This window comes from Hylobates moloch, unplaced genomic scaffold (genome assembly GCF_009828535.3).
Source record: "Hylobates moloch isolate HMO894 unplaced genomic scaffold, HMol_V3 SCAFFOLD_3, whole genome shotgun sequence".
In the NCBI taxonomy this organism is placed as follows: domain Eukaryota; kingdom Metazoa; phylum Chordata; class Mammalia; order Primates; family Hylobatidae; genus Hylobates; species Hylobates moloch.
The window spans coordinates 149895552-149920570 of NW_026652278.1; the positions used below are offsets into that span (position 1 = coordinate 149895552).

At 34.9% G+C, this 25019-nt stretch overlaps 1 long non-coding RNA gene across 1 annotated transcript in view; it reads right to left on the bottom strand.

Annotated features, from left to right (window-relative positions):
* The window catches only part of LOC131382981 (uncharacterized), a 157341-nt gene that overhangs the window by 98794 nt on the left and 33528 nt on the right, over nt 1-25019 (bottom strand). Inside the window, exon 2 of the long non-coding RNA XR_009212622.1 lies at nt 21684-21825. This is a non-coding gene — a long non-coding RNA (uncharacterized LOC131382981). The remainder of the gene's footprint in view (nt 1-21683; nt 21826-25019) is intronic.

The window sequence follows — 25019 nt, forward strand, 5'->3', positions numbered from 1 at the left end:
TAAATATTTTTAAATTCCATCTTTGTGGAAATCTGTTTTAAGTAAATAATCAGAAATTTAGATAAAATTAGACTAAATTAGAATGCCAATATTAATAATTTAATATTAATTATATATTACACTTGCAATTTTAAAATGCCTGTCTTGATTTGAAAATGAGAATTATATAAATATATTACACAATCAAGAAATTTAGATTATGCATTTAGAAAGTGAACTGCATTAATAAATTAGTTTAAAATAAGAAAAACCAAATCTATGAACAATTTGCCAAATATTCAAAATTATCAACTCTTCCCTCTTCATAATATTTGTAACAAAATAAATAAAATTATGTGATCATAGGCTAATTATATTTGTTTTGTGTAAAGGAAGTTATTTGGGTAGATGATGAGTTTCCAGCATGTGCTCAAGCCATAGGAAATTGTTATTAATCTACTCATTGCAACTATGCAGTAGACTATATAATCTCATAAGGAAAAATAATTGACTATTCTGTTCTCACAGCTAAATTCTCAGGATCCAGTAAAGTAACTCTCTTATCAGGTGTTCATGAGCACTTCTTAAATAAACAAATTAATTAATGAAGAACTTAGAACCACTTCTTATTTTTGCTGTTGGGTTTAGAAGAGTATTTTACTGACCAGGGAAACAAAGATATGGTCATTCGATGTACACTGTACCACACCTGTGAAATCATAAGGGCCATCTATTGTATTCACAATATTCTTTGTGTGGCTGGATTTCTTGATTAAGTCACTGTAGTTTTACAGGCTGAGGCAGCCATGAAAATGTTAGGATCCAAGAATTTACTGAAACCTGGGTTAAGTAGATGACATTTCCAAAATCCCTGGGCTGGATGGGAATATGAGCCAAATTTTACATATATCTACATGTAGCTATAACTAGCATAGAAATGTCATATTGGTCTTAGCTTAAAGGTCATAAACATTTTCCTAATCTTCAGAATAGCTTTCTGAGAAATTAACATCTTCATTTTATTTTCTAAGCCATTCAAATTCTGAACACAGTTAATGTATTTATTCAGCATTTTTGGCATATTCTACTAAGACATTAGCAATTTTATGAAACTATTATGTTGAGATCAGAAAATTAGAGAAGTAGACTCAGTGGAAAATAGAACAAAGAAAATACAGAACCTGTTTAAGCAGGACTGACCTAGGAAGGCTTTGATTGTGAGATGTGACAGAAAAAACAGGATGATTAATGCACCTTATGCTAATCAGTTTTATTTGTAGTCACATATTGTATATTTACTAAATTCTCCAACTAAAATGCTAGAGTATTAAAATAAATATCATAAATATATTTTGTGTACATAGAATATTGAGTTTCATCATGGTGCATATATATTTGAAAAGTCATAATGTCAGAACTTTATATTTATCAAAAGACTCTTCATAGCCTGTGGTTTTTTTTTTTCTTCTTCCAAGAGAGTTAATAAAAAGCAAAAGAAAATTCACTGCAGCTGAGAAAAAGCAAACAGCTGGTACATAAACATGATTATAGATTCATTAGATCACGAATATATATTCACACTTACCTGCCATTCCAAGGTGAGAAAACTTTTACTTATTGTCAAGGCCATAGTGTTGCAATAGCTCACTGGACTTGAGACTGCTTAAAATATTATAAGTAAGACATCTAAGGCAATCTTATGGGGAAAAGGGAAACAAATGTAGCTGAAGCCAAGAAGAAAATAGAGCTACCCATATGGCTCTATGAAACTACTGCCAGTAAAATATATTCTCAGCAAACATAACTGCCTTTATTATAGGGGTTGACTATAATTCTAAGTACTATGAAAACAATTCTCCTTTGTCTAGAAGTAGTCTAAGAAAACACTACTCTTTCCCTGGTCCAATATTAAGCCCACACCCATAGACCTTATGTATCATATGTAGTGATAAGATCTGAAGAAAAAGAAGCATGTTTGAGTGAACTGATGACAAAAATGACTAAATATATACTTAAATGCCTATAGTCTTTGAAAAATGGGAGGAGAAATGATAATTTCACACATTTTGCATTTAAATTCTGTATGCTACAAGAAAAACATTCTTAAATCAGTAACTAAATTGGTTATACAATGCAACCAGAGATTAATAGAGGACTTTTTTTAAATGAAAACTTGAATTAGTAGCAGTTGCAAGCAACAGCTGAGATTACCTTTGAGAAATTTATAAAGTAAATTTCTTCAGAAATTATTTCTTCTTACTTTTCAGTGTTTAAGAATAAAAATCATAAAAGAGTTTCCATATTTGCATTTTAACATTTGCATAATGCAAATACCTAACAATTTCATGGATTCTAGAAAAATATTATTTAAAAAATACCATGTAATATTTTTGGATGAAACGGGCTCTGCCTATAAGTTTAACTGATGATGGCTCTGCCTATAAGTTTAATTGATGAACCTGGGTTCAATTCACGCAAATCTGAAACTGTTGCATCTTTTCTTAATTATTTGTTCCACTATCATTCCACGTTTTCATTTTATTCTTAAAAATATACAAAATAGATAGATTCGTGGATTAGCCTGCTTTCACACTGCTATAAAGAACTACCAGTAACTGCATAATTTATAAAAAAAAATACATAAAAATAAAAACAGGGGGTTTAATTGACTCACAGTTCTGCATGGCTGGGGAGGCCTCAGGAAACTTACAATCATGGTGGAAGGCGAAGGGGAAGCAAGGCACATCTCACGTAGTGGCAGGAGATAGAGAAGGGGAAATGCCACACAATCTTAAACCATTAGATCTAATGAGAACTCACTATCATGAGAACAGCCAAGGGGAGGTCTGCCCCCATGCTTAAATCACCTCCAGCCACGTCCCTGCCCCAACATGGGATTACAATTTGAGATGACATTTGGGTGGGTACACAAATCCAAACCATATTATTCCACCTCTAGTGCCTCCCAAATCTTACATCCTTCTCATGTTTCAAAACCAAATACGCCTTCCCAACAGTCCCCAAAGTCTTAATTCATCCCACCATTAACTGAAAAGGCCATGTCCACAGTCTCATGTGAAACAAGGCAAGTTCCTCCTGCCTCTGAGCCTATAAAATCAAAAACAAGTTAGTTACTTCCAAGATACAATTGGGGGAGAGCCATGGGGTAAATGCTCCCATTCCAAAAGGGAGAAATTGTCCGAAACAAAGGGGCTACAAGACCCATCAAAGTCTGAAACAGCAGGGCAGTCACTAAATCTAAAAGCTCCAGATTAATATCGTTTGATTCCATGTCTCACATCCAGGGCATGCTGATGCAAGGGGTAGGCTCCCAAGGCCTTGGACAGCTCTACTCCTGTGGTGCTGCAGGGTACAGCTCCCATGGCAGTTTTCATGGATTGTTGTTGAGTGCCTGCACTTTTTCCAGGTGCACAATGCAAGCTATCAGTCGATCTACCATTCTGGGGTCTGGAGTATGGTGGCTCTCTTCTCACAGGTCCACTATGCAGTTCCCCAGTGGGAACTCTGTGTGGGGGGCTCCAACCCCATATTTCCCCTCTACAGTTCCCTAGTAGACATTCTTTATGAGGGCTCTGCCCCTGCAGCAGACTTCTGCCTGCACATCCAGGCATTTCTATACATCCTCTGAAATCTAGGAAGAGTTGAGGTTTGGGAGTCAACTCTCAACTCTTGTCTTCTGCACAGAAAACCCATGAGCCCAACACCACATCGAAGCTGCCAAGGTTTGGGGCTTGAACCCTCTGAAGAAATGGCCTAAGCTGTACATTGTCCCTTTATAGCCACAACTGGAGCTGGAGTGGCTGGGACACAGGGTGTCATGTCCTGAGGCAGCAAAGAACAGTGGGGCCCTGGGCCTAGCCCATAAAACCATTTTTTTTTCTCCTATGCCTCCAGGACTGTGATGGGAGGGGCTGCCATAAAGGACTCCGAAATGGCATGAAGACATATTCCCCATTATCTTAGTGATTAATATTCAGCTCCTCATTACTTATGCAAATTTCTGCAGCCTTCAATTCCTCCTCAGATATTTTTTCCTACCACATGGCCAGGCTGCAAATTCTCCAAACTTTTATGCTCTGTTTCCCTTTCAAATATAAGTTCCAGTTTCAGACCATCCATTAGTGAAGGCATGTGACTGTGTGCTTTTAGAAATAGCCACGACACATCCTGAACACTTTGCTGGTTACAAATTTCTTTCACCAGATACCCTAAATCATCCCTCTCAAGTTCTGAGTTTCACAGATTTCTCGAGCAGGGGCAAAATGCCACCAGTATCATGACTAAAACATAGCAAGGGTGACCTTGAGTCTAGTTCTCAATAAGTTCCTAATTTCCATCTGGGAACACCTCAGCCTGGACTTCAGTGTCCATATCACTATTAGCATTTTGGTCAAAACCATTCAACAAGTCCCTAGGAAATTCCAAACTTTCCCACATCTTCCTTTCTTCTTCTGAGCCCTCCAAACTGCTCCAACTTCTGCCCATTACCCAGTTCCAAAGTTGCTTCCAAATTTTAAGGTCTCTTTATAGCAGTGCCAAACCCTCCTGGTACCAATTTTCTGTGTTGGTCTATTTTCACACTGCTATAAAGAACTACCTGAAACTGGGTAGTTTATATTTAGAAAAAAGAGGATTAATTGACTCACAGTTCTGCATGGGTGGGGAGGCCTCAGGTAACTTACAGTCATAGCAGAAGGTAAAGGGGAAGCAAGGCATATCTTGCATGGTGGCAGGATATATATAGAGAAGGGAGAACTGCCACACACTTTTAAAACATCAGATCTTGTGAGAACTCACTCATTAGGATGAGAACAGCAAGGAGGAAGTCTCCCCCCATGATTCAATAACCTCCCACCAGGCCCTTCTTCCCACACATGGGGATTATAATTTGAGATGAGATTTGGGTAGGGACACAGAGCCAAACCATATCATTTCACCACAATCCTTATTTAGTTATATTCTAGCACTGACTCACAGAGGTCTCATATTAAAATCCTTAAGAGAAATGTAATTCAACTTTCTTCTTATTTTAATACATTGGCTTCAACTGAATATTTTGTTTCTAGAACACCAGTATCTAAGGTATTCATCTGAATATCTTGTTTCTAGAGTACCTTAACAAAATAATCAGATGAAACCAATAGTACCCAAAAACTCTACGAAAGTAAAGAAATTATTCCAAATGAGAACAATCACTTCAGATAATCTGAACTCAAATAGATTTTGTGTTGACCTATATACAGGATGATTCAAAATTTGCTATCTTAATCTTTAGTGGACCTATTGACATTTCTGTTTTGTTGACCCAAAATATTCAAATTGAGTCATATGAAAACAAGTGTTTTATCAAAATAATGCAAACATTTTTAATATTTGGGAAACAATTTGTGCAGCAAAATTGATTAAGTGAAATTAATTACTTTTTTCCTTAAAAGCATAACAGCACTTTTAAAATATAATTTTACTCAAAAATTATTTTTTTGCCATGTTAACTTTTAAGCGCATATTCAATAAGAAGTTAGGGTTAATGCCAATTTTGATGAATTATGGGTTGTACCATTGTAAATAATATTTTTGGTCAAGTTTTCCAAATAAGTCTATTATTTCTGAGTCACATTTTCCTGGTATGTTTTATTTGAAGTGTTATTCTTCTGTTAATTCATTCTTAAAGTGTTAATTCTGCAATTAAAGCAATTACTAATTTTAGAATATGTACTTTTAGACATCTTTAATTTGATTTTCTATTGCATTTTTATCCAATTGTGGATTTTTATTTTTCTTAATCAATTTTTGTGGTTTTCAGATTTAGAAATTATAATGAGGATATAAATAATTTCTTATTTATAACAAATTATATTAAATGAAGCTTTAAAAATCTCTTTCTTCTTTCTAAAATTACTTATAGTCAGGAATTGAAAATAATTCTTATGTGGTATGTAATTCATAAGAAGTCACTCCATATTGCTTTATTTTCTAAATTAGTGTGTGAGTTACACATTTCTTAAGTACATTTATGATAATATCTATGCCTTATAAGTGACTAGAGGACAGGCGCGGTGGCTCACGCCTGTAATCTCAGCACTTTGGGAGGCCGAGGTGGGCAGATCACGAGGTCAGGAGACTGAGACCATCCTGGCCAACATGGTGAAACCCAGTCTCTACTAAAAATACAAAAATTAGCTGGGTATGGTGCCGCATGCCTGTAGTCCCGTTACTCAGGAGGCTGAGGCAGGAGAATCACTTGAACCTGGGAGGCGGAGGTTGCAGTGAGCCAAGATTGCACCACTGTACTCCAGCTGGTGACAGAGTGAGACTCTGTCTCAAAAAAAAAAAAAAAAAGTGATTAGAAAAGTTACAATAATTTCAGAGAACTGAGGCATTCTAATTTTAAAGCAGATATTGTAGGTCAAAAATAAGCATTAAAAATTGAATAATTAGAACAATTTGATAGACTTTTAGAATTCCAAGTTATATGTAATTCTGTTCTTGGCTATCTAAAAACAGAATTATCAGTAAAATCGGTCATCTTAGAAATCCTGTTTATGAAAAAAAGATTCTCTAATACCAGGTGAGCATTATCTTTATGTCACAGTATCCAAGGATTGCTGCAGTTTTCTACATTTAGGATAAGCAAAACCATCTAAGTATTGAATATATAAATCAACTCACCAGCTACTCATTCATTAAACACTGGACTGTCTATAAACTTTGTTTTTCATACATTTTCATTTTGTTTTCTCCTTGGATTTAAATAATGGTTTTTTCTTTGACTGCTATATCATTTTTGTAGTAATATAATTCAGGATATCTTTTTGTTACTGACATAAAAATGCTATGGATGACTTAAAAGAAATGACACTGCAGGAGTAACAGCAAACTGAGCACCCAGATCTTTGTTTACAATAACATTCTTCAATGAAAGGCACTAGGTCTCCTTGGAGAAATGGCTGATTATTGAACTAGAGCTGGAAACATTCAAAATGAGCCTAGAGAATCTGGTAGTGCCAGAAAGTAAGAAAATGCTCAAAAAAATAATTAAAAAATAAAATGCATTGATTGGAGTGTGTCAAAAGTGGCACAGGAGACAACCGAAGAGCTTCCAATAGTAAATGCTGTAACAATTTGATGAAAAAATAGAGTAGTTGAATAGGATTATAACCCAAATTATAAAGTACATATCTATGAATCCATACTAATGTAAACAAATGACTGAAAAAGAAATAAATGAGGGAGAAAAGGCAAATCTCTTAAGAAAGAATTCCAAATAGTTTATGTAGATATTCGCTCTCAAGAAGGTAAAGCATAATTCTCCACTCCTTAACTGCACACTGTACATACTGACTTTCTTCTGAAGAGTAAATACGGAAATGAGGGTGGAAGAACACATAACTTGACGGTGAGGAAACTTAAGAAACACTATTTCAGCCAGGTGATCAAGCTCAATGTCAACAAATAATGTTGGTAAAGCACACCCTGGATATTTGATGTAAATGACACTTTACCTCTGCTAACTTCCTCACAAAACCCCTAATCTCAGTATAATCATGAGAAAAACATCAGAGAAACTCCAATAAGGGGCACTCCTACAAAATATCTGACCAGTGCTCCTCAAAACTGTTAAGATCAAAAATTACTAGGAAAGTTTGAGAATCTGTCACAGCCAAGAGGAAGTCAAGAAGCCAGGACAATTAAAAGCAATGTATTCTGGATGCAACTGTTGAGCAATAAAACAGCCTTAAGTAAGAGCTACGGATACATGAATAAACTATGGACTTTAACTGATAATAATGTATCAATATTGGTTAAATAATTTTAATAAATGTATTACATTAGTATAAGAAGTTAATAAGAGAGACAACTTTGTACAGGGTATATGAGAACAGACTATTTTCTTCTCAATTTTTTCTGTACATCTAAAACGGTTCTAAAAACCAAGGTATATTACAAATACTATGGCTTACTACTGTTAAACATTTTCCCTACGGTACATATTCTGTAGCCACAACAGAATTCAAATATTCAACACACAACTAGACTCATGGCCTAATGCTCCAATCACTGAGTAAGATTAGCGGAAGTCATTTTCCAGCTATATCAAGCAGTAAGAGTTTTAATAGTGAAACACTCAGGTGCTCCGGATGTCTATTCTCATTTTGTAAAGAGTGCTTACACAGTACTTGTCCATGAGCCATTTAGTTCGCAGAGAGCAAGCCCTGAAAGTTCCATAGGATAACTTATTCAAGTATTACGTTAAAATTCCACTTATTTGAGACTTCTTTCATCCTACTTATGAACAGGATGCAGTAGACTATGACCAGTTGTGACTCCTGCTGAAAATAGTAAAAACATAGATAGAGGAAATCATATTTTTTGCATTTACTATTTTTTTGATTAATAGATTTTATTTCTTGGAGCAGTGTTAGATTTACAGAATAATTAGACAGACATAGTGTTTCCATATACTCTTTTTCTGCCTGCCCAATTTCTCTCATTATTAACAGCTTTTATTAATGTTGAGCATTTGTTTCAATTCACAAACAAATATTGATACATTGTCATGAAAGTTCATAGTTGGCATTAGGGTTCACTTTTTCTGTTGTGGAGCTCCATGGGTTTTGCCAAATGCATAGTGCCATGTATCCATCATTACAGAATTATATCCACCGCCCTAAAAATTATCTGTGCTTCACCTACTCTTCTCTTAACCATTCCCCTAGCCCTATTCTAGACACTGGCAACCATTGATGTTTTTGCTATCACTATAGTCTGTTTGGCTTTTTCAGTATATCACATGGTTGCAATTACACAGTACGTACACTTTTTAGACTGTTTTTCACTTAGCAATATACGCATTTAAAGTTTAACCATGGCTTTCATTGGCTTGAAATTTCATTCCTTTTTATTGCTGAATAATATTTTATTATGTGGATGTATCACAGTCCAATTATTCATTCACCTGTTGACCGGTATCTTGGTGGTTTTCAAGTTTTGAGAATGATGAATAAAGCTCCCAAATATCTATGAGCAGGTATTTATGTGGACACAAGTTTTCAAATCCTTTGGGTAAATATCAAGAAGTGCCATTGCTGGATTTTATGGAGTGTGTTTAGTCTTTATAAGAAATCGCCAAACTGTCTTCCAAAGTGGCTGTATCTTTTTGCATCCCCACCAGCAATGAATAAGAGTTCCTGTTGCTCTACAATTTCACCAGCATTTGATGTTGTCAGTGTTCTGAATTTTAACCATTTGTAATGGTTAATATCAAATGTCAACTAGATTGGATTGAAAGGTGCAAAGTATTGTTCCTGGGTATGTCTGCGAGGGTGTTGCCAAAGGAGATTAACATTTGACTCAGTGGACTGGGAGAGGCAGACCCACACTCAATCCGGGTGGGTACCAACTAATCAGCTGCCAGCATGGCCACAATAAGAAACAGGCAGAAGAACATGGACAGACTAGATTGGCCTAGCCTCCCAGCCTACATCTTTCTCCCATGCAGGATGCTTCCTGCCCTTGAACATCGGAATCCAAGTTCTTCAGCTTTGGGACTCGAACTAGGTCCTTGCTTCTCAGCTTACAGACAGCCTGTTGTGGGACCTTGAGATCATGTGAGTTAACACTCCTTAATAAACTCTCCTTTATATATATATCTACCCTATTAGTTCTGTTCCTCTAGAGAACTATGACTAATACACCATTCTAATAGGCATGTAGTGGTATCTCACTGTTGCTTTAACTTGTAAACCACTAATAATAGCTGATGTTGAAGATCATTTCATGTTTCTTTTTATATCTTTTTAGTAAAGTGTTGATGCATATCTTTTGCCAAATTTAAATAGGATTGTTTGTTGTCTGTTGAATTTTAAGAATTTTTTGTATAATTTGGATAAAATTCCTTTATTATAAATGTGTTTTGAAAATATTTTTCCCAATTTGTTGCTTGTTTTTTTATTCTCTTAACAATGTTATTCACAAACCACAATTTTAATGAGGTTCAGCTCATACTGTATTCCTTCCACGATAATAATTTTTTGCAGTATCTGAAAACCCATTAAAACCAAAGGTAGATTTACCTCTCTGTTATCTTCTAGATGTTTTATGGTTTTGTTTTGCATTTAGTATATAATCCATTTTAATTAATTTCTGTTAAAGGTATAAATTCAGTGTCTAGATTTAAGTTTTGGCATGAGTATGTCCAGGTGTTACAGGACCATTTTTTTCCATTTGGTTGCCTTTGCTCCTCCGTCAGAGATCAGCTGACTATGTTGATGCAGTTCTATTTCTGAGCTCCCTATTCTGAACCACTGATACGTCTATTCTTTCAACAATATCACACCTTCTTGATTTATAAGAGTGTATAGTAAGTCTTGAAGCTGATTAGTGTCTGTTCTTCAACTTTGTTCTTCTTAAGTATTGTGTTGGCTATTCTGGTTTTTTTATTTCTATATCACTTTATCAGTCTTTTGATATGCAAAAATAACATTAGGATGTTGGGATTGAGTTGAATCTATAGATAAAGTTGGGAAGAACTGACATCTTAACAATATTAAGTCTTTTTATCCATGAACATGGAATATATCTTCATTTATTTAGAACTTCTTCAATTTCTCTCATCAGCATTTTGTAGTTTTCATTATATAAGTTATGTATATACTTTCTTAGATTTATATCTAACATTTTTATTTATTTCATGTTAAATAGTGTTGTATTTTAATTTCAAATTCTGATTGCTCATTGCTGATACATAGGAGCACAATTAACTTTGCATATTTACATTGTGTCCTATAATGTTACCATAATGTATTCTTAGGTTTATAATTTTTTAAATTGTTTCATTTGGATTTTCTACATAGATAATAATCTGATTTTGAGCTAAGACAGTTTTATGCCTTCTTTTCCAATCTCTAAGCCTTTCATTTCTTTTTCTTGCCTTAATGCAGTATCCAGGAGGACTTCTAGTATGATGTTGAAAAGGAATGAGAAAGGAGATATACTTTTCTTGTTTCTGATTTTAGGGGAAGAACCTCTAGTGTCTCTCCATTAAGGATGATGTTACGTTAGTTGTAAGCTTTCTATATATTCTTTATCAAGTTGAGGAAGTTCTTCTCTGTTCCCAGTTTTCTAAGAGTTATCATCATTAATGGATGCTGGCAGAAATCAATTTTTGAAAACATCAGAAGACTATGGAAATAATGAGTACTAAAATAAACTAAAATTAGATTAAAATTCCATTAAAAAACTCTTCTTAATTAACCTATGATGAGCAGCAATTTTTCTTGTGGGGGAATTTGCCAACTCTCCATGTGACATGATAATCAGGATTAGCCCAAGAGAACATTCTCTCCAGGGGTGAGGGGGGATGAAAATCATCAAGGTTACTTGAACTGGCCTGACCATTCACCAGCACAAAAAACAAGGCTGGATTTACCCCTGGCACATTTGATGTATTCTGAATCCTGGAGTGACATGGGAGTCTGGATATCTGGGTCATGAAGACAAAGTAAAATCATACAACATACAGTGTCACACTGCCTGAAATACAAGGGAGTGCTGACAACACAAACACAGTCTCTCCCTCATAGCATAGGTCAGACTCTCAGAGTGTATAGGATGAGGCTAAGGAGCTCAACTAAAAACCTCTAAGAGATAGAATGTGGTCTTTCACATTTGTTAGCTCTGAGGAATCAGAAACTTGCCACATTCTCAATCAATGACTGGTAGAGAACCACCATTTAGGTTTTGGCCTACTGAGCTTCTACAGAAACAAATGTTTTGTAAATTAAAAATAAACTCTAGAGTAAATACTAAAACCTTAAAGATACTGAAGGTGAAGGTGAACAAAGCAACCCAACTGGATGACACTTGAAGGAAGGGAATGCTCCAGAGTGGATTTTACGACTTTTGGCCTGAGGCAGGCTGCTGGCAGTGCTACTTGGATAGCTGAATCTTTGAAAGAAAATGTGAAATCTTTCTGGCATGAGGAAGAAAAGTACTGAGTTTTAGACAACCATAGGGCTGGACATTGGGAGAGAAACCGCAGGAAGGAGAGAACCAGAGAAAGAATGCTCCGAAATCTGTGTATAACCACTGCCTAAATATCTAGGTTACCCTTGAACCATACAAACATGGGACAGACACCAAACAGCTAAAGCTAAGAACTAAAGAACCGAATTTAGGATTGAGCTTCTACATAAGACACTGTGTTGTTTGAGTCAACCAAGTTAATTGCCTAATAAAACACAAAAACAAATTGAGCAAATATTTGACATTTTGATGCTTCCGGTGGTCTTACTTTTAACACTTACGGCTTCAGCTGGGATACTCCCTTTTAGTTATACTTAATTTTTATAGAATGAATGATTGTAAAAACTATTTAAAATTATTTTGAAATAAAAGCATATATGAAATAGTTCAAAAGCATTTGTAATTTTCTACTATGTATGAAGCTACAAAAACATACATTTAAATTACTGTAATATTACTTACATTGCTTTATTTCTTCATATGTGTAGCAGTTTTGTCACTATAATATTTGCTTTTTCAAGCCATTTTGCCACACCAGAGGCAATTTTGCATGTCATTTCTTTTGGGAATGCCAAACTTTATCAGAAAAAAACAAAGAACCATGAAGCACCCTTAAATAGAACCTAATGCACAGAGATTTATATAATATGCAACTTCACACACAAAAACATTCAGGCCGGGCGCGGTGGCTCACGCTTGTAATCCTAGCACTTTGGGAGGCCGAGGCGGGCGGATCACGAGGTCAGGAGATCGAGACCACGGTGAAACCCCGTCTCTACTAAAAATACAAAAAATTAGCCGGGCGTGGTGGCGGGCGCCTGTAGTCCCAGCTACTCGGAGAGGCTGAGGCAGGAGAATGGCGTGAACCTGGGAGACGGAGCTTGCAGTGAGCCGAGATTGCGCCACTGCACTCCAGCCTGGGCGGCAGAGCGAGACTCCGTCTAAAAAAAAAAAAAAAAAAAAGAAAGAAAGAAAGAAAGAAAGAAAACATTCACTGTGTGAAGTATTGAAACCAGTTTGTGCTGCAAAAACATGAACATTGATGATTTCTATTTTAAACAATTCCTGAACACTCCTCTAAATTATTTACCTCATTTTCTACCCATGCATTCATGCATGCATCCATGCATCCATCCATCCATCCATCCACCCATTCAACCATTCACCCATCCATCTGGCACAACAGCAAAAACTGAATTATAGAAATACTCAGACAGGAGAGAATATCCATTCTGACTAAGGGTCAATGAACTGACTACTACCCTTACAATTTATAGATTTCACGATTAGAGCATTTTTTCACAAAATAATTTCTGTATCCATATGTCTAATTTTTGTTCCTTCTGTGCTATCCACATAATTTCAGATGCTTCAGCTATAGATTAAATTTGCATGGTGTAATTTTTTTTCCTTTGGTCCTGTGCCACAATGCTAGGTAATTCAGTAGAGTGTAGAGTAATTCCTAAAATGGGAATGGCCAGCCATACTCTGCAAGTCTTAGAAATACATTCCACTAAACCGAAAGTAGAAGATTCCCCAACTCAACAAGGACTCAATAAGGGCTTTGGAATCCTTAGCTGGACTCGAAAGGGCCCATGCTTTTGTCCAGTATCAGCCAGTATGAGAGAAAAAGTGACAGACAGTAAGATAAACAATTAAGAGGTAGTAGTTTTTAGTAATTGTATTTAAAATCTTACTTTGAAAATCTTACAAAAATATAGAACTTGAAGAGCAAACATCTTGAGCCCTTGCCTAGGCTCTGGAAAAATCTCATGAAAGTGGAAGCTCCAGAGTTTAAGCTTTGCTAACTTCATTGCAGTATTGTCAATTTTGCTAATTACTAGTTGAAATTCCTAATGAAGGTACAAACAGAAGGAAACCTTACATGTTTTCACACTTATCTTTCCATAATGGACAGCAATTTAGCAAGAGGGGCAAAATACATAATATTTTCCTCACTGATACATGAAAAGCAGAGCAAACTCTATTTTCTAAAATTATGCCTATGTAGAAGTTATTTTGTGAGCAGAAAAACCATACACTTGAGATATTTTCATGTCTGTTTTGTTTCAAAAGTTTTGAAAAAGAAACACAAATATTTTGGAAACTTAAAATTGTTCAAATAAGACATTCATTCAAATCTCCTCATTAATAAAACCTATCTCTGTATTTTATAGTATTGTTTTTGCATTGCCTAAGGAAAAAGGATAACACCCCTTTGCCTGGTATTCAAGGGTTTCTAAAAAACTATTAAAACCTCTATTCAACTAAAATCTTTTGTATTTTCAAGGCTTCAGCCAAATGTATTTACTTTCTTTTTATATGGGCACCACGTATTTTCTCATCACCCATGCTCTTTCTTCTTCTGGAATACTTTCATTCTTTCTTGTTTTGAATAAGTCCTATCTTCATGAACCAGCTCTTTAATAAAAGCATTCTCTCTGTACTCAAATTCATGCAACAATGTTTCCTTTTACTGTTTGAAAGACTACGAATTTGTGCCTTAAAAACTAGCTCACCTTTCCTACTAATTGCAAGCTCATAAAGATAAAAGACTGCATATTTTCACTTTGATATCCCCTATGTTACCTTGACAGTACCATACAAAAATGTCTAGACAATAATTATTTGTTCAAAATATAGACAAAATTATACCCAATACATTAATAAAAATAACATAGTTACACCTAATTTGGACCCCCATGGATCATCTCTGGGCCATATCTGTTCTAAAACACAGCAAGCCTTCTTAACCTCCTATTTATCTGATTAGATAGTCCTAGTATACATATTTGAAGTTAAAGTTGCTGTAAGAAAAATCTAAATATTTATGAATATTTTCTGCACTATGCATACACATTTATTTTATTTTTATCTTTAGGTTCCATTTCAATGCACTGACCTAGTTATTTTGACTCAATACAAAATAACAACACCACACCACCTTATTTATAGTAGTTACATTGTAGAGTATAAATGGGAAATGCCTGCTTCTCTCATAAATCGTCAAATACCACAGGGAATGTGAGAGAGTGATATACAAAATCCATCTTTAAAAAACAAGATGACAGAGGGTTGCAAGGAGGCTAAAGAGAACCCCTACAGGTTCAGATTTCAGGGATGTGTGGCTAAAAGTTATTTTCTAAAGGAGGCAGCACATCCTGACAAGAAAAATAATCACCCCTTTTTTAAAGCAACGGTAACATGGTCCAGGGATTAACATGAGCTTTCTTGGACAAGTTTACCATGAAGAAAGAGCTGGAAAAGTTAGAATAAATGAGAAATCCTTTAGACATGCCATATTTGTAGGAAGCTGCCTGTTGGTGAGAAAGTATGGTTAAAAAACAAATTATGAGCAGCCCTGTATCTACAGATATCTGACAGCAGGAAATAATAAAAGCTAACACAAAATCACAAATATACCGTGTCATAAATAACTTTACTGAAACTGAAGGGAATTTTCCTTATGCTTAGAAACTCTTCATTTAGTAAACTTTTCTAGCATTTAGAATTTTCCTGCATTTATATATTATTTAACAGATAAAATTACTTAATTAAAAAAAACAAACTGCCTGTATGACTGCTCTAACATTAGGTAGTTAGTATCTGCTTTGCTTGTGTGCTTGTTTTTCAGAAGGTAGTAGCAAGACCAAGACCACTATGTATTTCAGCATATTACTAAGGCATCCTCCTGAATTTAGCACTATTGTTCTCCTTGCACTGAGTAGTGTGGTGAAAATTAATAAAATAATTACTGGAAACAGTATTATTTCTTTCTAGATAAATGTTTATTACTATTGTTATTATTATACTTACATAAGTCCAGTTAATATTATAAACAGAAAATAAGGATAGGCAATGAATATAATTCCTTAAACTTGAAAGTCACATGCATTTAAAATAGGTCATAGATGTATAGGTGGCAGCAGCTCTGGAGAAATATATTTCCCAGACGTTGGCTGAATTATAGGAAATAATCCTTGAGTGAAGTGAAAAATTCTATAAGCCACTTACTTATTCACATAACCCAAATAAAAATATTTAACTCATTGTGTTTGATTCCAAAACTGTTTAGATCACTAGTTTTTACGCACTAGTTGCCCCATTTCAAAATGAAATATAATAACCTATAGACTCTTTGTTATTTAACGTTTTTGTTTTTCCATTATTAGAGGTAACTGAAAGTTGAATAGAATTTAGAACTGAGTGTTAATGGTCAGTAGGGAATGTTTATATTTTGCTGGCTTAATTATTTCATTCAAAACATGTTCACACATTGTGGAAATACATTCTTATGTGGAAAGCGTTTGTGCAGTGCTACTGAATACATGATAGGAGCAGATATATATAATACCTACGATGTTAGTAATAACAGCATTTGTGAGCTGGTAAGTAGCACTTTCAGGACATGAAACACAAAGCAATGAAGCAATGCTTCATTCATATTCTTCTAAAAGCAAACTTGATTTTGATACTTTGGTTGGAATAGTGGAAGTGAAAAACCTGCCTTTACATTCACAATAGCCTCTTGTTTGCCTAAGAAATAATACCACTGCCGAACCAATTGTAAATGCAAAGTAGAAAGCATTATGAAGAAAAGCAAAATTCAGTCATGCTTGCAAAGTCTGAAATGTAGTCACTATGATAAGAACATACATTAACAGGTGTGCAATTGATGACTGACAGATTGAATTAACAGATTTTCACACAACTCCACAGAAACACAAATAAAGCACAATAAAGAAACATAGGTCCAGTCAAAACATTAGGATTAAGCACTTGATGTGTCAACTTTGTAGATTTCTGCAGTTTGTGTGTGTGTGCACGCATGTGTACGGGCACATACACATATTCATGCTTCCTAACTTAAAGCTGTAGAGATTTTAATCAGTATACAGGGGATGACATAAGGGAACCAATAACTGGGGTAAAGACTGCCTTCCAATAATGCAAATTGGAAAAACTGATTTAGAGTAAATGAGATTAGCCTTCTAATAAAGTAACTAAAAATAAAGCATAATCTGTAATCATTGAATAAAATGGATCTTGATTGAGTAGCTTTAATCCAATCAAGGTGTCTAGAGTATAGTCTGTTTTACATGATCATTTCAGTAAGTCAAACTTAGTCAAATATATTATCTATATGGGTCTTGAACTGATATAATTTTTAAAACATTTATTATTTTCAAACTTTTTTCTGTAAATATATCTATAGAAAAATATATCTTACTGGCTTGTGCAAGTAATTCAGATCCTATAATTGTGTGATTTAAAATAAATATTTTTCCAGTAATTATTGATCCATAACAAATACAAATTAGTAAGTACCCACTTACAACTGTACATTATCAAGGTAAAAGTACACTAATGTAAAGAGGAGTCAGGGCTTATCCCACGACTATTACTCTTTTTCCTCAATATCAAAAAGTCAGAATTATGGATAAGATATTTTTGACCCTTCCTTGTGCTATCAGCATCTCCATGGCCTGGATAAGGAAGATAACTAACATAAGTCTATTTATTCATTAGTCTTGTTAATACTAATTAAGTACTTTGTGTTCAGAGCATGCACTTATTTAAAATATGTTGAAAGCACAAAGAAAAATGAAGCATTTTATTCTTCTTACTCAAGGTGATAGAAGTCTAGTCACCCACCATCACTGTAAAACAAGACAGTTTTTTAGGGCTATCACTTTCCTCATTTCTAATGACCTTGCTGGATCTCTTTCCGTATAGGATAATTTATGTGTGATGATATAACTACCTATTCTCAATGTGAGATTTCTTGAGAGTTCTATCTAAAGGAATGTCATTGGCACTTCAAAGAAAGCAGTGCAAAATAAAGGTTTATAATATCATGGAACTAGTTTTGGGGGAGAAACAGACATTAAGCAGATAGCTATGTATTTAAGTATTTAGTGTTAATAAGTCCTACAAATAATAAGGGGTGCTAAACAGCACATACATGGAAATTACAGTTAGTGTGAGAAAACTAGTCTGAAAAATATAAGTTTGAGATTAAAAGAATAAATAAAGAATAACTATAAAACCGAGATGTTTGGCATTAAGAGAGAGTGTAAATTGTCAGGAAGCTCAGAATTCTACTAAGCACTCAAAATAATGACCTTATACAATAAATTTCTTTCCATCTAAATGTTTTCTAATCTAAATGTTTCTTCATTTTAACTCGCCTATAGCTTTTGTTGAGATGTAAGACTTTTAAAAGACAGTCATTATAAATGTGATTTCCCAAAAACATACTTAAGAAGCAAAAATCATTTGTTCTCACAATTGCTATAGTAATACAAAAAAATCCAAATATCAAACACTTTTCTCTACAAGTTATCTCTTAAGCACTTGAGATTATTTGCAAATGAATCTTTTATAGTGGTCTCAAAGGACTCTCACTTACTGCAGCTTTTTGTCTTTCACAGGTGAGAAACTTCAAGTGCCTACAATAATTTTACTTGAGCCTTAACTATCCTTTCAAAGCAGGTGCAAAAACCTAAAGAGCCATCATATTCATCACTCAGCAAGATTTTTATGTATCTAACATTGAAAGAAAGGTGCAAGTTTTATTTGAGATTACTTTTAAAAATCCTAAGAGAACTGAATTATCCCTCAGCAACTTGCCTCACATAAGCAATTTATTCACAATTACGTTGATTATCCCTTGTCAGACTTCCAGGAATTTCACTTAAATTCACACTCCCATGCATATTCTGAAAAACGATCTTATTCAAATTGCTAAATAAGGGAAACAATGTCCTTAAAAATAATTTTTTAGTAGGGCAGAAGATGGTATTGGTCTCCTTGGGCTGCTACCACAAAACACTACAGATCACATGGCTTATCAATATAAAAATTGATTTCTTACAGTTTTAGAGGTGGGGCATTCCCAGATTGAGGGACAGGTAGATTCAGTGCCTGGTGAAAGTCTGCTTCCTGGTTCATAAGTGGCCATCCCCTAGCTAAGTACTCACATAAAGGAAGAAGGGCAGGGCCCACCTGGAGCCTCTTTTATGAGAATTCTACATTCATGAGGACTCCATTCTCATGACCTAATCACATCCCAAAGGCCCTACCTTCTAATAACATCATCTAGAGGGTTATGATTTCAACACCTGAATTTAGAAGGGGACACAAACAGCCAGACCACAGTAGGGTAGTATCTTAAGTAAGACGCTAGAACTATACGTTGCTCTGTGCTAATAATATAAAATTGTGTTTACCAATTGTTCATGCAAAGGTACAACAGGAATTTTCATCATGAATTTGACCACAGTCAAGTATTAGGAGCACGATCATATATTACTGCCATCACAATACATAATTAACATAGAAAAGTAATTCATATAAAAATGCAAATTGTTTCCCATAAGTGATAAGTTTACTATGAAATCATAAAAGTAAATTCAGGTATAAAATATATTATCAAATATTTATGTATACTTTTTAGATATGGTCGACTTCACAGGATCTTTCTTAAGAGAACTAAGATGTTGCAAAATTAAGAATAACCCAAAAGTTATTGTTATTTTTCTTTGGATTCAAATCACAGAAACACTCAGATATACATCTTTACTATGTTATGATGCCAAATGGTATATCCAGTTTGACCTATTCAGTAACAGTTATTAATTAGGTACAAACATAAACAAACAGAGGACTTGTAGAAAAATCAACTTTAATTGACAATGACATGCTTGAAATTTTTTTCCTGTATCTAAGACAAAACCCAAATATTTATCTCCCATTTTCATGACTTTTTCTTCATAGTTTTGTACATACAGACTTCTCTAGTTTTCAAACTAATGAAGATAATTGTTCATTAATATTTTCATGCTTACAAAACATAAAACACTAGGATCATGCAGGCTTTTTATTAAAGAAAACTAGCAAACATTGTTGAAACCTGATTCAATAGGAAAAATGCTTTGAAGGCTAGAGATAGTGTGGCAGTCCAGGTCTCCCTAATGGCCGAACAGGCAGGCCTCCGTAACAACTGTTTCAGCACTGACTAAGCGGTTAAGTTAAATATTAAAAGCTGACAGAGCCAGTGCAATTATACAAGGACTGGAATATGACAAAAGCCCACCAAGAGTTTTGCCTAGGCCTTTCCTGGGCCTTAAATCGTGACAAGATAATGAAGAAGTTCTTAATAGGACCCGCTTAGGATTCAACAAGTTTTATTGGGGGTCTGAAGAAACTCAGACCTCCACAAACAAGTTTATTGGGGGTCTGAAGGAACTCCTCAAACCTCCATGATTTAGTAGGAGACAAGACAAAAGTAATCACCCCAGCACCTGTATCCATTTAAATTAAGTAAATTTACTGAGGATTCAGAGGAAGGTCTTGAGGACTCAGATCTTAGTTATAGATTAAAAGAAGTTAATCACTTATGTCTTTAGATAAATGCACACTTACACGTAAACACATAGCTTAGAAGGTATATAAGCTCTGGAAAACTTAGTAACTTTGAGTTTGTCTGGCGTTATTTTCCAGGCCTTCTCCTTGTACCTGGTTACAGAAATAAAAACTCTATTCTTTCTCAGTTCATCTGCATGTTGTTATTGGGCCAAGAGAATAAGCAGCCCAAATACAGTTTGGTTCAGGAACAATAGTGTTTTTTGTTTTTTGTTTTTCTGAAGAGAGTTACAGACTTTTTCCCACTCGTCTGTTTACAACACAAGGTAACGAAGCCAGAGAGCCTTCTCCCCTCCACAGAGATTTGTTTATATGCCAGTGTTTCTCTCTCCCTAGAGGAGAGGATGGATCAATGTGCCAACCACCCTGCTTATGCTCCGAGTCTCATAATTCCATCATCATTCTCCTGCAGCACAATCCCACTGCATGCATGAGATAACATCATGTTTTTACCTTATTGCCCTGTGGGAAATGGAGCTAGGAGAACCAGTGCTAAGATGTACTGTAAGTAAAAAACAGACCGTCTTCCGATCCCAAGACCTCATGTTTAATATCAGAATACCTATATCTAAACTTACCCATATGAAAGCAAGATTCAATGACAAAAGCACTAGAACAAGACAAAATGCACTTGCTAAAGGGTTACTTTGCAAGGAAGTCAGACCTCAGAAAGATTTGCTCATCAAATACACACACACACACACACACACACACACACACACACACACACAAATACACTCACACAAAGTATTTCAGGACAAAAGAAACTGCAAAATTACCAGGGTTAGCATGTTAATACCAGTTATGAAAAACAGACTTTTTCTCAAATAATTTCTATATCCACATAGAATGTAACATGTCTTCCAAAATCAGCATTGCACAGCCCAGGGATAAAGGAATTTGCTTCTGAGTTTGTTTTCTCATTTCCTAGTCAGCAACAAAAAGAAAATGCTTAAACTATTACACTGTTTGTTTATCTCAGGGTACAAAGTACCCCACACTTTATCAACTCTAGGAAATTCAATTTATATTTATTCCTGATGGCAGTTAAATAAAATGTCAATTTTGGTTCCCCAGTTCCTCCTTGTGATCAAACCTCTGCTCCTAAGGCATAGTTTAAACACAGGAGGTGATGTTGAAACGTTTGGAATTCAATACCATTAATTTTTTCATTGCCCGGGTTTATTTGCATAGATATAACAAAAGATGTTAAATAATATACCAACACTTACTTGTCAAGAGATGTTGATTAGTGGGCAAAGCCATTCTTATTTTCTGGTTAACAAAACTGGAACCTAGACAGTCTTCTCAAGTCTCTAGGGTTGTAATTTATTTCAAGGAGTCAGAGGTATTTCATTTCCAATATCAGCTTCTCTGAAAAGATCAGAAACAAGAACTTTTGAATCTAACTCATCCATGTTTCACCTGTGGTACCTATAACTATAAAGGTATATTCTGTCTTTTCTGAGATCCCAAGGTTGTTAATATTCCTTTCCTGCCAGAAGGTAATGTGCTTTACTGCCTTTGTCTGTAATTTTATAAATTGTAGAAAGATAACAGGCTTGCTTCCAGGTATCATTTTTAAATGTGAAAAGAGGTCCTATATTATATTTATTATACCTAACTCAAGAGATTTCTATCATAGTTTAGTTACATATTTGATTTATCTAATTATATCCTTTTAGGAAAAGGGTATATTCTTAAACCTAAGTAAAGAATTACATAGCTATCGAAAGCAAAGAAATATGGTAAATGTGCTGGAAAATATTTAAAAACTGTCACTATTGTTTTGAACATATCTGTAAACAAGATCAATTAATATTTATAATTATTTTCCAAAAGTGTGATTATTAAGTGTTTTTTCCCTGAAAAGTATTACCATATAAACATTGATAATCATTTTGGTAAGATAATTTGTTTAATTCTAAATGTTAGCTATATCCCTTAGTGATATATGATACATGATAAAATCATTGTTGAATTCCTGTTTGTATCAACTTTTAGGTACAAATAACATACAAATAATGTAGCTCTTCTATATGCACATAGACATATTTAGTATTTATATTGTACAAATGTAAATTATTTTTTCAAGATAAAATACGCCGTACTTTTTCAAGAGACAACAAACATGCAAAAATTAATGTTGCTGAGAGAAGAGGCAGAGGTGAGAAGATACCTACAATTAAGTTATATTATACTAAGATACTCCATACCTTCATGAACATTATGAAAAATAGTTGTTGACTTAAGTTATGACTTCTCTCTGTGACAAAAGAATCTGGTTGGTAATAGAATGATCCAGTACTTCAAGAAGAAAATACTAAATTGAGAGATGAGTTTACCTGTTTTTGGTAAAGCAACTGGCTTTTGTTATGATGTAAGACATAAAATGGTGTATTGTGGTGTTAGAAGTTGAGGGTTTTGAATAAATCTATTTGTATGGAATGATGTTTATTTTACCTGAAATTGGTTAGATGCCCAAATTTCTAAACCACATACTTAGAGTGTTCTATAGTGAAATGAGAGAGTTCCCTGAACCCCCTTGCAGGATGTGCAACAGGGATGTGGCTTGTCTGTTAGGCCACTGCACACTCAAACCCGTTACAGAAGGGGAGGTACATAGACAGGCAGGTGTAGGAGCCAGGGCAAGCCACGTAGTGTCTAGGGGTGAGTGCCTATGACTCCCAAAGCCCCAGTGGGTGTGTATTACAGTGATCTTTTAGCTCTGCCATCCGCAGATGGCTTAAGTGTTAACCAGCTCAGTGCCCTCTTGGTACCAGGTTCTTGTCCGATATACAGGAAGAATCAGATCACACAGACAAATTGAAGGATGGTAAATGTGGGGAATTTTATTGCCAGATGGATGTGGCTCTCAGAAAGATTCATGGGGAGCTGGAAAGGGGATGGAGTGGGAAGATGATCTTCCACTGGAGTTCGTTCATCCTGCGGCCGATCTTCACTCCAACCATCCCCAGCCAAATTCCTCTTGACACTCCGACACTCCTTCTCGTCTCCTTCGCTGCTGCACCACACTGCTGCTCTGCCGTTCTTCTGCTCTTCTAGTCTTCTGCTCTTCTCTTCATGGAGGCTGGGGTTTGGGGTTTATATGAGTACAGGATAGGGAGGTGTGGCGGGCCAAAAGGCAACATTTGTGCACAAATACACGAATGTCTGTTCCCATTTAGGGCTATGGTTTCCAGGCTTGAGGGTAGGGCCTTTGCTGAGGAACTGCCCTCTTCTACCGAGTATCTTTCTGCCTCTTGTCTGTATCAATAGTACCATACTAGGCCGGGCACAGTGGCTCATGCCTGTAATCCCAGCACTTTGGAAGGCTGAGGTGGGTGGATCATGAGGCCAAGACTTCAAGACAAGCCTGGCCAAGATGGGGAAACCCCATCTCTACTAAAAATACAAAATTAGCTGGGTGTGGTGGTGGGTGCCTGCAATCACAGCTACTTGGGAGGCTGAGGCAGAGAATTGCTTGAACCTGGGAGGCAGAGGTTACAGTGAGCCGAGATCACACCACTGCACTCCAGCCTGGGCAACAGAGAGAGACTCCATCTCAAAAAAAAAAAAAAAGTGCCATACTAGAAATCTAAAATAAATTTCAATTGTTTTTATTTAGCCTAACTTTTAAAGGAATTGAAAATGCTGGTTTTCATTATGTATTCAGGTTAATTTGACACAAACCTCATTACTGCTATTGTCTAACAAATCACTGGAGGCTTAATTTTATTTATCAATTTACATTTATAAAAGTTTTATCTAATTACTATCCTAAATTTCCCAGTCCCAAAGAATTAAATTATATGTTTTTCCTGTATGGTATATATTTTTATAATACAGATTATATATTTTTATAATACAGATTATATATTTTTATATAAAAATGTGCAAAATAATAAGTAACAGCAATTTTTCAGCTCCCCCACTCATTCTCATTTATTAATAGTAAAAATAGTTAACCAGTTAGGAGTTTATTCTTTCAGATATTTGTAATATATTTGCTTATATAGAAAATTTGTTTTATAAATATCATATATATTTATAACATAAAATATTTACACATGTAATATTTAGTTTATTATTCCATAGAGTATTATAATATTATACAATATATTAAATAAAACTTAATGTTATTCAATGTTAGGTTTTAACTTCATAATATTTCTTGTGTCTCATTCCAGGTCCATGAATAAAAATCTAGTTTATTCTTTTTAAAAGCTTCATAGTGTTTCATGAAGCATGGAGAAGAACACAATTTCTTTTCGAATATTTGTTATATTTTGGATCAATTGGGTATTTCCCGTATAACTGAGCATCACCATATAATTTTGGAGTTGATGTTTGCTGTGCTACTTATTAATGCTTTGGTGACAAGTAGTCCTACTTTAAACTGAAAGGGTGAATGCGGATTGAACATTGAAAATGTTACATAAAAAATGTTTTCATATCAAGTGAAATCTCAGTGATGTCATCATCTTGTACACATTAAGTTTCCACAATAGTTCCAAATTTTGTAAACGGCAGGATAATTTAAGCCTGACATGTCATTCATAAATCTA